This window comes from Quercus robur, chromosome 5 (assembly GCF_932294415.1).
Source record: "Quercus robur chromosome 5, dhQueRobu3.1, whole genome shotgun sequence".
NCBI classification, from domain to species: Eukaryota; Viridiplantae; Streptophyta; class Magnoliopsida; order Fagales; family Fagaceae; genus Quercus; species Quercus robur.
The window spans coordinates 36,520,430-36,537,815 of NC_065538.1; the positions used below are offsets into that span (position 1 = coordinate 36,520,430).

At 39.4% G+C, this 17,386-nt stretch overlaps 1 long non-coding RNA gene across 4 annotated transcripts; it reads right to left on the bottom strand.

The window, feature by feature from the left end:
• Window positions 1-1,502: 1,502 nt before the first annotated feature.
• Window positions 1,503-11,454, bottom strand: LOC126725874 (uncharacterized). 4 transcript variants are annotated; one of them, XR_007655625.1, is made up of 3 exons: window positions 11,385-11,448; window positions 1,883-2,511; window positions 1,503-1,774 (listed from the first exon to the last, which is right to left on the bottom strand). It is a non-coding gene; the product is annotated as an uncharacterized LOC126725874 (long non-coding RNA). The 4 variants fall into 4 exon arrangements; XR_007655626.1 differs by lacking the exon at window positions 1,883-2,511 and having other exon boundaries at window positions 11,385-11,454; XR_007655624.1 differs by lacking the exon at window positions 11,385-11,448 and having other exon boundaries at window positions 1,883-2,627.
• Window positions 11,455-17,386: the final 5,932 nt, after the last annotated feature.

Below are 17,386 nucleotides of genomic sequence, written 5' to 3' on the forward strand. Positions count from 1 at the left end.
GGTTGAAACCTTTAAAGCAAGGCTAGTGACGAAAGGGTATACATAAAAAGAAGTTATTGATTATGAAGAAGCCTTTTCACTAGTAGCAATGCTTAAATCTATTAGAATTCTTTTATCCATTGTTGCTCATTATAATTATGAGATTTGGCAAATGGATGTCAAGACTACACTTCTTAATGGCAATCTTGAAGAAGAAATTTATATGATGCAACCAGAAGGTTTCATAACAAAGAACCAAGAGCATATGGTATGCAAGTTGAAAAGGTCCATTTATGAACTTAAGCAAGCATCTAGATCATGGAACACCAGATTTGATCAAGTAATCAAGTTATTTGGTTTTGAACAAAATCTAGATGAACCAGGTGTGCACAAAAGATATCAAGATAAAGTAGTAATATTCGTAGTGTCTTATGTTGATGATATTCTACTCATTGGAAATGATATAGGGGTAATGTCATCAGGAAAGATTTGGTTGTCAAGCCAATTCGATATGAAGGACTTAGGCGAAGCTAACTTTATTCTAGGGATCAGGCTTTGGCGAGATCGCAAGAATAGAATGTTAGGCTTGTCACAAGTTGGATATATAAATAAGGTTCTAGAACGGTTTAGCATGAAAAACTCCAAGAAAAGATTGCTTCCTATCAGACATGGAGTTCCTCTGTTTGATGACCAAAAGGCCTAAGACTCTTGAGGAAGAAAATATGATAAGACAAATTCCCTACGCTTCTGCAGTGGGAAGTCTTATGTATGTCATGCTTTGTACAAGACTAGATATCTGTTATTCAATTGGCATGGTTAGCCGATATTAATCAAATCCAGGACTTAGACATTAGCAAGCTGTAAAGCATGTTCTCAAGTATCTAAGGAGAACAAGAGATTATATGCTTGTTTACCATAGTAAGGATTTGATTCCCATTGGTTATACAAATTTAGATTTTCAATCAGATCTTGATTTCAGAAAGTCCACTTCAGGTTGTGTGTTCACCTTGGGAGGTGGAGCCATAAGTTGGAGGAGTGTTAAGAATTCTTGTATTACTGACTCCACCATGGAAGCTGAATATGTTGCTGCTTGTGAAATGGCAAAGGAAGCTACTTAGCTCAAGAAATTCCTTTTTGATCTTGGTGTTGTGAGAATTGAGCAAGTTCCTATCACATTGTTCTGCAACAATAGTGGAGTAGTTGCACAATCCAAGGATCCAAGGAATCACAAGAAAGGAAAGCATATTGAAAGAAAGTACCACATCATTCGAGGCATTGTTGCTCGAGGAGATGTAGTAGTAGCAAAGATTGATAGTGAAAATAATTTAGCAAATCCATTTACCATAGCCTTGCCCCAAAGGACTTTTGAGTCACATTTGGAGAGAATGGGAGTTAGATTAGTGCATAATAATCTTTAGGGCAAGTGGGAGATTGTTAGGATATGTGCCTTTAAATCCTATTGTATGATGCTATGTATGACATTATGTTGTGATTAATAAAGTTGTTTTATTATTATCTAAAACTAGTCGCTAACCCGTGCGATGCACGAGAAAATCTTATGAAAGTATAGTTTATACATTAAAACATTTTAATTTTACATGAACTATAATAGTTTTAATAATATTTGAAAAATAAAATAAAAAGTGAAAACTCAAGCCAATTCAAGATGAACCACTGCAATAACAAAGGCAGTCCTCCCATTCATTCTTGCAAGCCAATAGCAACTGCAAGAGCTATCATGAGGGTATTCCATCAGATAGTTTTGACCCAAGTATGCTCCTCCTTTATTTTAATCCTATACATCAGCAATTTGAAGTGAGTTTTTAGCAAGTGGTATCAAGTGAAAATCACATTTGCACAAAACCTAAACAGACATCAACAATTTTACCAAGTTTTTTCTCACTTCATAATAATTATGGAACACCTTGCAAGCTTTAATCACCGCTGACACATCATTGATGTTGAAGTTTATACATAATTTGCATGTGGTATTAAGTTTTAGGGTTTTATAGATGTGGCAGCCAAATGATACATGGAAAGACTTTTATCACATAATAATGGTGCAGCAATCAATATATAAATATATTGTGTGTAACAACATTTAAAAGGAACAAATAAAAAATAAGTGTAATTGTTTTGAATTATCCATTCATCTTAATCAGAATTTAACAAACTAAATTTGATAAAATAGTTTTCATATGAATAAAGTTTTGAGTATAGTTTCCTCTTATTTCCAAAAGTTTCCACATATTTCATCCAACAAAGTCTACAACTCTTCCCAGACCTTTTTTGGAAAAGTGAACGAGTCTTCCCAGACCTTACCAAACCTAGAAGAAAAGAATGAAAGAAAACTTCAAATCAAATAATCATTTAGAGGAACAACTACAAACAACCATGAAAAATTTATGACTTGAGTTTTTATTCATTGAAATTGAACATTTACATGTTTCCTACCATAAGGTTTTGGAATCCATCACCTCTTCTAAAAGGCATTATCCTAGCACGCTGAGCCTTCACCATCCTTGTTAAACTCTATCCCAAACAACTATATAAAGATGCTTGAATCCCAAACATACTAAATAAAAATCCAAAACTTATCCCTACACTTTCTTATTAACCAAACCAAAATTATTATTAAAACAAAAAATACAAACATGCACATAATTGTAAGGTTGAATTTATTCAACCATCTAATTGGCTTTATTCCGTGCCAAATTTGCTTGTAATTCAGCATTTAGTAACCCTGTATCTAGGTGGGTTTGTTGTAAGGTTAGTGAGTGAGATAGAGTGAAGATTGCTCAAGAGTGTGCAAGAAAACAGAGTGTCGCGGCTGGGACTCGCGGGTGGACTCGCGGCTGCAAGCCGCCAGAAGCTGCACACGTGCCAAGCATGCTGGAAGATGAACAGTCATGCTAGCTGGAGCACTACAGGACAAAACAGGACAACTGGCCATACGGTTAACTCGCGACTTGGTCAAGCCGCGAGCCACCCCTGTTTTGGAAAAACCTGACGTTTCACATTCCTCTCCTCTCCAGTATAAATACCCCTTTAACCCACGATTGAAAGAGAGCTTCCAGAGAGAATTTTGAGAGAGAAACCCTAAAGAAAAACAAGATTGTTTCACACACAATCCCTACCTTAGAGTCTCATCAAATTTCCTCACTCTCTTCCTCTCCATTGTCAAAACCTTGAGAGGCATTATACCAAACCTGGTTCTCACCATTATCATCTTTGTGAGACAGTCGTTTGGAGTTCTGGGAAGCAGTTAGGAAGGAGCCAATCTTCATTGGTTGATGCTACGGTGTAGTAGCGGAATCCGGGAAGCTAGAAAAGAAAAAGGTTCGGCGCAACCTCGTTGGAGCAAGAAGCTTGGAGGGCTTAGGTGCACTGGGTAGATTAGGCTTGGAGGGTCTATTGCTGTCCTTGTATCCCAACTGTATTTTCTAGTGGATTGATTACCGCTTGGAGGGCGGCGGAGAGGTTTTTCGCCGAGGTCTTCGGTTTCCTCTTCGATAACACATCGGGTGTTATCTTTGTGTTTGCATCTTCCTTCCTCTCTATCTTTGCCTTTACATTATCTGCTGTGGTTTAATTTTGTTATGGCTTAGATAGCTGTTTAACCAATTTCACAATATAGCATATGTTAAGTTTCCGCACACTTATTGTTTGACATATTGCTTGTGTTGGTTAAGTTATTTTTGGGGGTCTAAACGTTCAAAAGTGTTTTTGTACACGTTTTTGAACTTTCATTTGGTATCAGAGCGGGTACACTGCTGTTTGGTTTCATTACCATTGTGTGATCCTTGACTCCCTTTTGAGATGGATAGGTCTCAATCCCTTAATGCACCTCCATATTTTGATGGAAGTAATTATGCATTTTGGAAGGTTCGTATGAGAGCTTTTCTATGCTCTATTGATGAATCCGTGTGGGATGCTGTTGAGATTGGTTGGACCAAACCTGAGGCAGCCAAATCCACATGGGATAAGGCAGCACTTGCTGCATCTAATGCTAACAGTAAAGCACTAAATGCTATTTTCTGTGGTGTGTCTCCAGATGAATTTCACAGGATTTCTCACATTACCATTGCCAAAGATGCATGGGAGATTCTGGAAACAACTTATGAAGGCACGAAGAAAGTGAAAGACACCAAGTTACAAATGCTGACCACTCGGTTTGAGGAGCTTAAAATGAGTGAGGATGAGTCTTTTGACTCTTTCTATGGGAAGCTAAATGAGGTGGTTGTCAGTAAGTTTAACTTGGGGGAGAAAACGGAGGATTCAAAGATTGTAAGGAAGATCCTTCGATCATTGCCGGAAAGTTTTCGTGCTAAAGTGACAGCCATTAAAGAGAGCAAGGATCTTGACGACATCAAAGTACAGGAGCTGGTTGGTTCTCTGCAGACTTATGAGATGTCGCTACCAAATCAACGGAAGAGTAAATCCCTTGCTCTAAAGACCATTAATGAGAAGGTGGAAGATCAAGACTCATTGGGAGAAGATGTGGTTGACAAAGATGTAGCCTATCTTGTTAAAAATTTCAGAAAGTTTTTGAAATTAAAAAATAATGGAAAATTTGATGATAAGAGAAAATTCCAAAATTCTGGAAGGGAGAAGAGGGATTTCAAAAAGAAAGATGGAAAAGAATCCCAATCCACACAAGGTGTCACTTGTTTTGAATGCAACGGGCATGGACACTTTAAGAAGGAATGTCCTAATTATTTGAAATCGAAAGGCAAGGTGTATGCCACGACCTTGAGTGACTCAGATTCGTCTGACTCAGAATCTGAAGAGAGCTGTGATGGAGAAGGGAACTATTCAGCTTTCATGACTATTGCTCATGTTGAGTCTTCGGATGAGTTGAATTTGCTTGTTCAAGACCTTGGAGAACATAGTGATGATGACTCACTAGGAATTGTTAAAGAATCAGAAGCTGAAGAAGAAGAAAGCACAGCAACTCTTCAAGAGAATTATAACTCACTCTTGGAGAAATCGGGTGAGTACACAAGGGTGGCCAAGGCTGCTATAAGAAAAATGAAGAAGGCTGAGGAGGACTACAAAAGTCTCCTAATCCGGTATAGGGAGGCCAAATGCGAGATTGAAACATTGAATGGTGAGCTGTCCAAAGCTTACACTAAAGTGAGATTTCTTGAGAACGAGGTTGTGCAAGCAAATGCTAAAATAGAGAGGGTCACCACCAAGAAGCTAGATGATGTTATATCTTCTCAAAAGAGCTTTTCAGACAAATCCGGACTGGGATATACCGGAGGAAGTAGTTCAACTGGAAATGTCACTAAAGAAGTGAAGTTTGTAAAGGCCAAAGATCCAGTTGTAGCTGACCTTACTGGTGTGAAGCTCGAGGTGGAGGAGAAGAATAATGTGGTGGACCAATGGATGCTGAATCATCGTAATCAGTCTGTGGGCAGGTCTGAATCCCGTGCCAAGTCACGCCCACGACCACAAAGAGGTCCTAGAGGAACGTATGTGTGCCATTATTGCGGACTTCAAGGGCACACTCGACCAAATTGTCAAAAGCTGAGAGCAAAGAACAGTGCAACTCCTCAAAGGTCAGGAGGACCCAGAATTGATAGGAGAACTTGGGCAGGTGATCAATCTAGAGAGCAAAATGGAGATCCCGGAATGATGAACGTGATGAAGATGATTGGTGCATTCACCAACTGCTTGGAAAGCTTCTCACGAAGGTTTGAAAGCCCTAACTCCCGTACCCAATCCTATAAGGAAATCACCCCAAACGCAAGTGACGTGTGGGTGAAAAGGGGTACTCATGCATAAGCATTACAACATGTCCATGCATTAATACTTCCTATGCTTTGTGACTATGTTTGTTTGGTATGCTTGTTGTTTTTTTTTATTTTGGTTGTTTGATTATTCTCTTATGAATATTTCTTAATTTTGTTTTATCATTCTTTTTGTTTCTTGTGTCAAAAATCCAAAAATCACATAAAAATTAGAAAATCAAAAAGCTTGATTGACTTTGTTGAGTTTTGTCTCAAAACTTGTTTTGCCTTGTACCTTTGTGCTAATGGCTGTGTGCATTTTCGAGCATTGCTTGTTTTCATGCACTCATATCACTGTGGGAAAAATCTTGAAATCTATGTGATTGTTGTAAATAGATCTTCAAACTTGTCATGAATGATTAGTGAATGGTTATGTTGATCTTGAGACATGCATAGACTTGTGTCTATATATCTTCCCACTTTTTATTTTTGTTTTGCTAAAAAGAGCTCACCAAATGTAAATCTCCAAATGAAAAGAGATATTGAGCTGCAAAACCTGTCGCACATTCTAGTATTTGACTAGGAAAAAGGGTAAGCGACCTTATATTAAAAGTGAAATTTCATTCAAAAAGGCCAAAGGCCTGTTCTTCAAAGAGAAATGGTATCTATCCCTCTCACAATGAGAGATGATTGCCTCAAAAGATCAAAAAAAAAAAAAAAAAGATCAAATGTTATAATTGAAAGTGGAGTCAAATGAAAAGCTCCAAGTTATGTTTATCAAGTTGTGTGGGAGGTCATATATTCATATTTCTATAATTGAGATTGATCACATGATCTAGAGCTAATTGTGTATGCCTTGGTTGAATTGATCATTGAAGCTTCACATTAGACAAAGGACTATCTCATTGTTGATATCCACACACAACACACAAGTTTATGTTCAATAAATGCCATATTCATTTGTGTGATTGTACTTGATAAAATGTGTTTTCACATGCTCAATCTTTGTTAATTCAAGCACAAAAAGATTTTTGAGTGTTTTAGGTGTTTTTGGAAAGTATTTTGTTTGAAAAATCTGAAAATTTCAAAAATATAGTTTTGCCCTGTTTTGGCGGCTTAGTCGCGGGTATGTCAAGTCGCGAGCCTCAATCGCATCTTCGCTGGTCATTTTTGGCGACTTGTTCGCGAGTGGTAGGTCCAGTCGCGAGGTTCACTCAGAGATTTTCGCGGCTTAGCTCGCGACTCACTCGCGGGTAGACCTTCCAGTCGCGAAAAACACTTAGAAAAATTTTTCAAAATTTTGTTCTTGAGTGCTTTGGCGGCTTGAGCTGGCGACTGTGTGGCGACTTAATCCAGTTGCGAAAATCACGTGTTTTGCAGAAACAGGAGCAGTTTTTAAACTTTTTCAGTTTTTCCCTCGAATTTTTGTGACTGTTCATCTTCTATCTAAACTCTCTCCTTCCCAAACACTCTGTGCTCCCTTTTCCAATCTCTAGTGTTGCACTCTTGTAGCTCAAAATCGTCAAGTTACAGGTATGGGTTTTCTGTTTTACACTCTTTTCTACTTGATTTTGTGCTTTTACCCTTTGATTTTTGGCATATGATTGTGTTTTTGAAATGGGTTTTTGTTTCGGTTTCTGCTCCTTGTTCTTGCTTAGCTTGTGGATGCTGTTGCTATAGTTTGTGTTAATGATAGTCATATTCTTATTGCTCTTCATCTTGTGCTTAGCTAAGTGTTTCTTTTATTTGAACTTTGAGCTGTTGAGTTGTTTCTATTGGTTCTTTTTGAGGTTGTGAGTTTTACTGTGCTAGATTTGCATGTTCTAGTGTGTCAATCTGTGGGTAGCTTCTGTTAGGCTCAATATACTGTTTGTGTGTCATATCACTTTTCCATTATCTGTCTCAATGTCATTTATCTACCTTTAGGATTGTTTCACCATGCTGTTCATGTGTTTCCTATCCTAGGCTTGGTTTATCCATGTGTTTGAACTAAGTAGCTTGTTGTTTAAGTTTTGGAAGTTCATTTGTATGGTTGATATCTCTCTCTATTAACTACATGGTACTGACTGGTTATGCACATATATTGCTATATGTTGTTGTGGCCTTTTCTGATTGTTCACAGATGGCTCCCTCACCTCAGAAGAAGAAATCTACTGCAAAGAAGGCTGACAAAAGATTAAAGATGGATTCTAGATTGTTTAGGTCAGTTCACCACTTTGAGAGATACAAGGATAACTTCTTGAATGCAGGAATCATTCAAGAGAGATTTGTGGATTTGGAAGACTTAAGGCAAACTTTTATTTCCAGCTGTTTTGAAGGAAGAGGATGGGAAAAGCTTCTGAGTGGTTTCCCTGTTGTGTGTGAACCCTTAATTAGGGAATTTTACTCAAATGCTGTGATAAAGGATAATGAATTGAGTTGCTGGGTGAGGGGTAAAGAATTTGTCTTGGATGCTCATGTCATAGATGATGCATTAGGACTTGAAGGATTAGATGATGAAGAATTTATCAATTACAAGGATAGAAGTGTGTCTATTGAAACAATTCAACAAAGGATAGGTGGGCAGAGAGAAGGGAAATGTTTGAATACCACTGCCTTTCCAGTGGACATGAGGTGCCTTACAATAATTATGATGTTTAACCTCTATCCCATTAAGAAATTGACTACAATCAATTGTGCTAGAGCAGTCTTTCTGATGGATCTCAAAGAAAAGAACTTCATAGACATAAGTTTCCACATTTATGACACCATTGTGGATGAGACTAGAACCACCTCTAGGCCTAAATTGATCTTTCCAAGTTTGCTAATGAGGATTTTTAGGAGTAAGGGTGTTCCAATCCCTCAAGACATCAGTCCCATGTCTACACCCTCTGCAATCAACAAGCTTACCTGCAAAAGGATAAGTGTTAGGCTTCCAGGAGAAGAAGATGAAGGTGATGAAGGAGAGGCTGCCCCAATGGAGACTGAAGCAGAGGCAGCAGGGCTTGCATCAACTTCAACACCTAGGAGAAGTGGCAAAAGACACAGAGCTTCAACTTCTGCAGACACACCTCCAGATGCTTTCCAGATCATTCTGGAAAGGCTTGATGGGATCAGGGCAGTCCAAACTGAGCACTCTGACAGGATGAGAGCCATGCAAGACCAGATTGATGTCTTGGCTGCTACACTTGACAGCTTCACAACTCAGCATGACCAATGACCCTTTGGCCATTCCTGTCAAAAAGGGGGAGAAGTTCATTGATGATTGAGAAGCAGAAAAGCTTAAGGGGGAGTAATTAGTTGAAGGGGAGTTGCTAAAAACAGAAACTGTGTTTATATATGTTTATGATTTGAGTACTTTTAGTGTCTTTATGGTTTTGATACACTGTGTTTTGGTGTATAGCTGTTTCTAACTCATTTCATATACTCTTGGTTTAAACTTTAATATATGTTGTTGATGTTATTCAGGTATTTGTTGGTTTGTACCCATGTGCTTTTGTAAGCTTTTAGGGTTAATGTTTTATGCATAGTTTGTAGGCTTTATGGTATGTACCTTGCTTAAGTGCAGCGTTTATGCTATGTTGAAATCAGTACCTTAATCTAAATGTTCTGCATTTTGGTTTATGTACTGTCACTCTTGTGCCCTTGTAGGATTGTTCCTAGATGCATATGCCTTGTGTGCTATGCATTGGTTGAGTGTTGTGCATACAAGTGTCTTGCCTTGTGCTTGTTAACTTGTATGTCCTTGTGTTCATTCCAAGTATGAATGAGCACTGTGATCACTACCTTGTGGTGTTCACTTGGTTGATCAAGCCATGGTTTGTTTATTAACTCCATCTTCGCTTGATCTCATATTGCCTGTTTCATATGCATTTATAATTTTCTGCTTACAATGATCATGGTGTATTGTTGTGTTTCAGGAGTTTATGTTCATATGATTCAAGTGCTTCACAGCTTCTAGAGTTAGGTGTGAGTGAGTTTTGTTCAACTGTTCCCAACTCACATGTTAAGTCTAGAGTCTGTTTTAGGGTTTTGTCACGAAATAGCCAAAGGGGGAGATTGTAAGGTTGAATTTATTCAACCATCTAATTGGCTTTATTCCGTGCCAAATTTGCTTGTAATTCAGCATTTAGTAACCCTGTATCTAGGTGGGTTTGTTGTAAGGGTAGTGAGTGAGATAGAGTGAAGATTGCTCAAGAGTGTGCAAGAAAACAGAGTGTCGCGGTTGGGACTCGCGGGTGGACTCGCGGCTGTAAGCCGCCAGAAGCTGCACACGTGCCAAGCATGCTGGAAGATGAACAGTCATGCTAGCTGGAGCACTACAGGACAAAACAGGACAACTGGCCATACGGTTAACTCGCGACTGGATCTCGCGACTTGGTCAAGCCGCGAGCCACCCCTGTTTTGCCAAAACCTGACGTTTCACATTCCTCTCCTCTCCAGTATAAATACCCCTTTAACCCACGATTGAAAGAGAGCTTCCAGAGAGAATTTTGAGAGAGAAACCCTAAAGAAAAACAAGATTGTTTCACACACAATCCCTACCTTAGAGTCTCATCAAATTTCCTCACTCTCTTCCTCTCCATTGTCAAAACCTTGAGAGGCATTATACCAAACCTGGTTCTCACCATTATCATCTCTGTGAGACAGTCATTTGGAGTTCTGGGAAGCAGTTAGGAAGGAGCCAATCTTCATTGGTTGATGCTACGGTGTAGTAGCGGAATCCGGGAAGCTAGAAAAGAAAAAGGTTCGGCGCAACCTCGTTGGAGCAAGAAGCTTGGAGGGCTTAGGTGCACTGGGTAGATTAGGCTTGGAGGGTCTATTGCTGTCCTTGTATCCCAACTGTATTTTCTAGTGGATTGATTACCGCTTGGAGGGCGGCGGAGAGGTTTTTCGCCGAGGTCTTCGGTTTCCTCTTCGATAACACATCGGGTGTTATCTTTGTGTTTGCATCTTCCTTCCTCTCTATCTTTGCCTTTACATTATCTGCTGTGGTTTTATTTTGTTATGGCTTAGATAGCTGTTTAACCAATTTCACAATATAGCATATGTTAAGTTTCCGCACACTTATTGTTTGACATATTGCTTGTGTTGGTTAAGTTATTTTTGGGGGTCTAAACGTTCAAAAGTGTTTTTGTACACGTTTTTGAACTTTCAATAATGATACAAAAAGAAAGAGACTGTTTATAAGAAAACTCAGATAATACCCAATTGTGATAATCAGAATCCACTAGCAGCCCATGTAAAAAATACTTGTAGTCAATAACAATGCAATGCAATCTGCTACATAGATTAAGATCATTCACCCAAAAAAAAAGAAAAAAAATGCGAAATGGGAAAGGACATAGATAATAAATTTGAACATCTTGATAAATCCTATGAAAACTTCAAAGTAATCTGACTTTCAAATGAAAATTTGCTAGAGCACACATCAAGGAATTTAGGATTTTGAACAATATTGAGTCAAGATCTATAACAATGCACAAAATAGTCCATTAGATTTGTGTAGACAAGTCATCAAATTTTAAAAAAAAATATAAATTGGGTATCCCCAAATTCATCAAAAACACGAAGTTTAAACCACTATTTGCCTATTAGATTCAATAATCAATATATCAGCTTGGATCACAGTGAAGTCTCTCAAAATATGCTTCAAAAATAAATACGGAAGAAAAAATAACACATCTCCACCTTTTCAATTTGCTATTGCTGGAATTTGTAGACAGCTTCTAAACTTTATAGGTTCAATCCTTCGTTGTGCATGGCTGAAAGTTCAAAAACATGTACAAAACACCTTTGAACGTTTAGACCACCAAAATACAACTTAACCAAATCAAGCAATATGTCAAACAACAAGTGTGCGGAAACTTAACACATGCTATAATATGAAATTGGTTAAACAACTATCTAAGCCATAACAAAATAAAACCACAGCAGATAAAATAAAGGCAAAGATAGAGAGGAAGGAAGATACAAATACAAAGACAACACGCGATGTGTTATCGAATAGGAAACCGAAGTCCTCGGCGAAAAACCTCTCCGCCGCTCTCCAAGCGGTAATCAATCCACTAGAAAATACAGTTGGGATACAAGGACAGCAATAGACCCTCCAAGCCTAATCTACCCAGTGCACCTAAGCCCTCCAAGCTTCTTGCTCCAACGAGGCTGCGCCGAACCTTTTTCTTTTCTAGCTTCCCGGATTCCACTACTAGACCGTAGCATCAACCACTGTAGATTGGCTCCTTCCTAACTGCTTCCCAGAACTCCAAACAACTGTCTCACAGAGATGATAATGGTGAGAACCAGGTTTGGTATAATGCCTCTCAAGGATTTGATAATGGAGAGGAAGAGAGTAAGGGAATTTGAAGAGACTCTAAGGTATAGATTGTGGGTGAAGCAATCTGGTTTTTCTTTAGGGTTTCTCTCTCAAAATTCTCTCTGGAAGCTCTCTTTCAATCGTGGGTTAATGGGGTATTTATACTGGAGTGGGAGAGGAATGTGAAACGTCAGGTTTTACAAAACAGGGGTGGCTCGCGGCTTGACCAAGTCGCGAGATCCAGTCGCGAGTTAACTGTATGGCCAGTTGTCCTGTTTTGTCCTGTAGTGCTCCAGCTAGCATGACTGTTCATCTTCCAGCATGCTTGGCACGTGTGCAGCTTCTGGCGGCTTGCAGCCGCGAGTCCACCCGCGAGTCCCAACCGCGAGTCTCTGTTTTCTTGCACACTCTTGAGCAAACTTCACTCTATCTCACTCACTACCCTTACAACAAACCCACCTAAATACAGGGTTACTAAATTCTGAATTACAAGCAAATTTGGCACGGAATAAAGCCAATTAGATGGTTGAATAAATTCAACCTTACAATCTCCCCCTTTGGCTATTCCGTGACAAAACCCTAAAACAGACTCTAGACTTAACATGTGAGTTGGGAACAGTTGAACAAAACTCACTCACACCTAACTCTAGAATCTGTGAAGAACTTGAATCATATGAACATAATACTCCTGAAACACAACAATACACCATGATCATTGTATGCAGAAAATTATAAATGCATATGAAACAGGCAATATGTGATCAAGCAAAGATGGAGTTAATAAACAAACCATGGCTTGATCAACCAAGTGAATACCACAAGGTATTGATCACAGTGCTCATTCACACTTGGAATGAACACAAGGACATACAAGTTAACAAGCACAAGGCAAGACACTTGTATGCTCTGTAAGGTTGAATTTATTCAACCATCTAATTGGCTTTATTCCGTGCCAAATTTGCTTGTAATTCAGCATTTAGTAACCCTGTATTTAGGTGGGATTGTTGTAAGGGTAGTGAGTGAGATAGAGTGAAGATTGCTCAAGAGTGTGCAAGAAAACAGAGTTTCGCGGCTGGGACTCGCGGGTGGACTCGCGGCTGCAAGTCGCCAGAAGCTGCACACGTGCCAAGCATGCTGGAAGATGAACAGTCATGCTAGCTGGAGCACTACAGGACAAAACAGGACAACTGGCCATACGGTTAACTCGCGACTTGGACAAGCCGCGAGGTCAAGCCGCGAGCCACCCCTGTTTTGGAAAAACCTGACGTTTCGCATTCCTCTCCACTCCAGTATAAATACCCTTTTAACCCACGATTGAAAGAGAACTTCCAGAGAGAATTTTGAGAGAGAAACCCTAAAGAAAAACCAGATTGTTTCACCCACAATCTCTACCTTAGAGTCTCATCAAATTCCCTCACTCTCTTCCTCTCCATTGTCAAATCCTTGAGAGGCATTATACCAAACCTGGTTCTCACCATTATCATCTCTGTGAGACAGTCGTTTGGAGTTCTGGGAAGCAGTTAGGAAGGAGCCAATCTTCATTGGTTGATGCTACGGTGTAGTAGCGGAATCCGGGAAGCTAGAAAAGAAAAAGGTTCGACGCAACCTCGTTGGAGCAAGAAGCTTGGAGGGCTTAGGTGCATTGGGTAGATTAGGCTTGGAGAGTCTATTGTTGTCCTTGTATCCCAACTGTATTTTCTAGTGGATTGATTACCGCTTGGAGGGCGGCGGAGAGGTTTTTCGCCGAGGTCTTCGGTTTCCTCTTCGATAACACATCGGGTGTTATCTCTGTGTTTGCATCTTCCTTCCTCTCTATCTCTGCCTTTACATTATCTGCTGTGGTTTATTTTGTTATGGCTTAGATAGTTGTTTAACCAATTTCATATCATAGCATATGTTAAGTTTCCGCACACTTGTTGTTTGACATATTGTTTGTGTTGGTTAAGTTGGTTTTTGGGGGTCTAAACGTTCAAAAGTGTTTTTGTACACGTTTTTGAACTTTCAATTGGTATCAGAGCGGGTACACTGCTGTTTGGTTTCATTACCATTGTGTGATCCTTGACTCCCTTTTTGAGATGGATAGGTCTCAATCCCTTAATGCACCTCCATATTTTGATGGAAGTAATTATGCGTTTTGGAAGGTTCGTATGAGAGCTTTTCTATGCTCTATTGATGAATCCGTGTGGGATGCTGTTGGGATTGGTTGGACCAAACCTGAGGCAGCCAAATCCACATGGGATAAGGCAGCACTTGCTGCATCTAATGCTAACAGTAAAGCACTAAATGCTATTTTCTGTGGTGTGTCTCCAGATGAATTTCACAGGATTTCTCACATTACCATTGCCAAAGATGCATGGGAGATTCTGGAAACAACTTATGAAGGCACGAAGAAAGTGAAAGATACCAAGTTACAAATGCTGACCACTCGGTTTGAGGAGCTCAAGATGAGTGAGGATGAGTCTTTCGACTCTTTCTATGGGAAGCTAAATGAAGTGATTGTCAGTAAGTTTAACTTGGGGGAGAAAATGGAGGACTCAAAGATTGTAAGGAAGATCCTTCGATCATTGCCGGAAAGTTTTCGTGCTAAAGTGACAGCCATTGAAGAGAGCAAGGATCTTGACGACATCAAGGTACAGGAGCTGGTTGGTTCTCTACAGACTTATGAGATGTCGCTGCCAAATCAACGGAAGAGTAAATCCCTTGCTCTAAAGACCATTAATGAGAAGGTGGAAGATCAAGGCTCATCAGGAGAAGATGTGGTTGACAAAGATGTAGCTTATCTTGTTAAAAACTTCAGAAAGTTTTTGAAATTCAAAAACAATGGAAAATTTGATGATAAGAGAAAATTCCAAAATTCTGGAAGGGAGAAGAGGGATTTCAAAAGGAAAGATGGAAAAGAATCCCAATCCACACAAGGTGTCACTTGTTTTGAAGGTAACGGGCATGGACACTTTAAGAAGGAATGTCCTAATTATTTGAAATCGAAAGGCAAAGTGTATGCCACGACCTTGAGTGACTCAGATTCGTCTGACTCAGAGTCTGAAGAGAGCTGTGATGGAGAGGGGAACTATTCAGCTTTCATGACTATTGCTCATGTTGAGTCTTCGGATGAGTTGAATTTGCTTGTTCAAGACCTTGGAGAACATAGTGATGATGACTCACTAGGAATTGTTGAAGAATCAGAAGCTGAAGAAGAAGAAAGCACAGCAACTCTTCAAGAAAATTACAACTCACTCTTGGAAAAGTCGGGTGAATACACAAGGGTAGCCAAGGCTGCTGTAAGAAAAATGAAGAAGGCTGAGGAGGACTACAAAAGTCTCCTAATCCGCTATAGGGAGGCCAAATGCGAGATTGAAACACTGAATGGTGAGCTGTCCGAAGCTTACACTAAAGTGAGATTTCTTGAGAATGAGGTTGTGCAAGCAAATGCAAAAATAGAGAGGGTCACCGCCAAGAAGCTAGATGATGTTATATCATCTCAAAAGAGCTTTTCAGACAAATCCGGACTGGGATATACCGGAGGAAGTAGCTCAATTGGAAATGTCACTAAAGAAGTGAAGTTTGTAAAGGCCAAAGATCCAGTTGTAGCTGAACTTACTGGTGTGAAGCTCGAGGTGGAGGAGAAGAAGAATGTGGTGGACCAACGGATGCTGAATCATCGTAATCAGTCTGTGGGCAGGTCTGAATCTCGTGCCAAGTCACGTCCACGACCACAAAGAGGTCCTAGAGGAACGTATGTGTGCCATTATTGCGGACTTCAAGGGCACACTAAACCAATTTGTCAAAAGCTGAGAGCAAAGAACAGTGCAACTCCTCAAAGGTCAGGAGGACCAAGAGTTGATAGGAGAACTTGGGCAGGTGATCAATCTAGAGAGCAACATGGAGATCCCGGAATGATGAACGTGATGAAGATGATTGGTGCATTCACCAACTGCTGGGAAAGCTTCTCACGAAGGTTTGAAAGCCCTAACTCCCGTACCCAATCCTTTAAGGAAATCACCCCAAACGCAAGTGACGTGTGGGTGAAAAGGGTACTCATGCATAAGCATTACAACATGTCCATGCATTAATACTTCCTATGCTTTGTGACTATGTTTGTTTGGTATGCTTGTTGTTTTTGATTTTGGTTGTTTGCTTGTCTTCTTGTGAATATTTCTTAATTGTGTTTTATCAATCTTTTTGTTTCTTGAGTCAAAAATCCAAAAATTACATAAAAAAAAATTTGAAAATCAAAAAGCTTGATTGACTTTGTTGAGTTTTGTCTTAAAACTCGTTTTACCTTGTACCTTTGTGCTAATGGCTTTGTGCATTTTCGAGCATTGCTTGTTTTCATGCACTCATATCACTATGGGAAAAATCTTGAAATCTATGTGATTGTTGTAAATAGATCTTCAAACTTGTCATGAATGATTAGTGAATGGTTATGTTGATCTTGAGACATGCATAGACTTGTGTCTATATATCTTCCCACTTTTTTTTTTTTTTGCTAAAAAGAGCTCACCAAATGTAAATCTCCAAATGAAAAGAGATATTGAGCTGCAAAAGCCTGTCGCACATTCTAGTATTTGACTAGGAAAAAGGGTAAGCGACCGTATATTAAAAGTGAATGTTCATTCAAAAAGGCCAAAGGCCTGTTCTTCAAAGAGAAATGTTACATATCCCTCTCACAATGAGAGATGATTGCCTCAAAAAGATCAAATGTTATGATTGAAAGTGGAGTCAAATGAAAAGCTCCAAGTTATGTTATCAAGTTGTGTGGGAGGTCATATATACATATTTCTATAATTGAGATGGGTCACATGATCTAGTGCTAATTGTGTATGCCTTGGTTGAATTGATCATTGAAGCTTCACATTAGACAAAGGACTATCTCATTGTTGATATCCACACACAACACACAAGTTTATGTTCAATAAATGTCATATTCATTTGTGTGATTGTACTTGATAAAATGTGTTTTCACATGCTCAATCTTTGTTAATTCAAGCACAAAAAGATTTTTGAGTGTTTTAGGTGTTTTTGGAAAGTATTTTGTTGGAAAAATCTGAAAATTTCAAAAATACAGTTTTGCCCTGTTTTGGCGGCTCAGTCGCGGGTATGTCAAGTCGCGAGCCTCAGTCGCATCTTCGCTGGTCATTTTTGGAGACTTGTTCGCGAGTGGAAGGTCCAGTCGCGAGGTTCACTCAAAGATTTTCGCGGCTCAGCTCGCGACTCACTGGCGGGTAGACCTTCCACTCGCGAAAAACACTTAGAAAAATTTTTCAAAATTTTGTTCTTGAGTGCTTTGGCAGCTTGAGCTGGCGACTGTGTGACGACTTAATCCAGTCGCGAAAATCGCGTGTTTTGCAGAAACAGGAGCAGTTTTAAACCTCTTTCA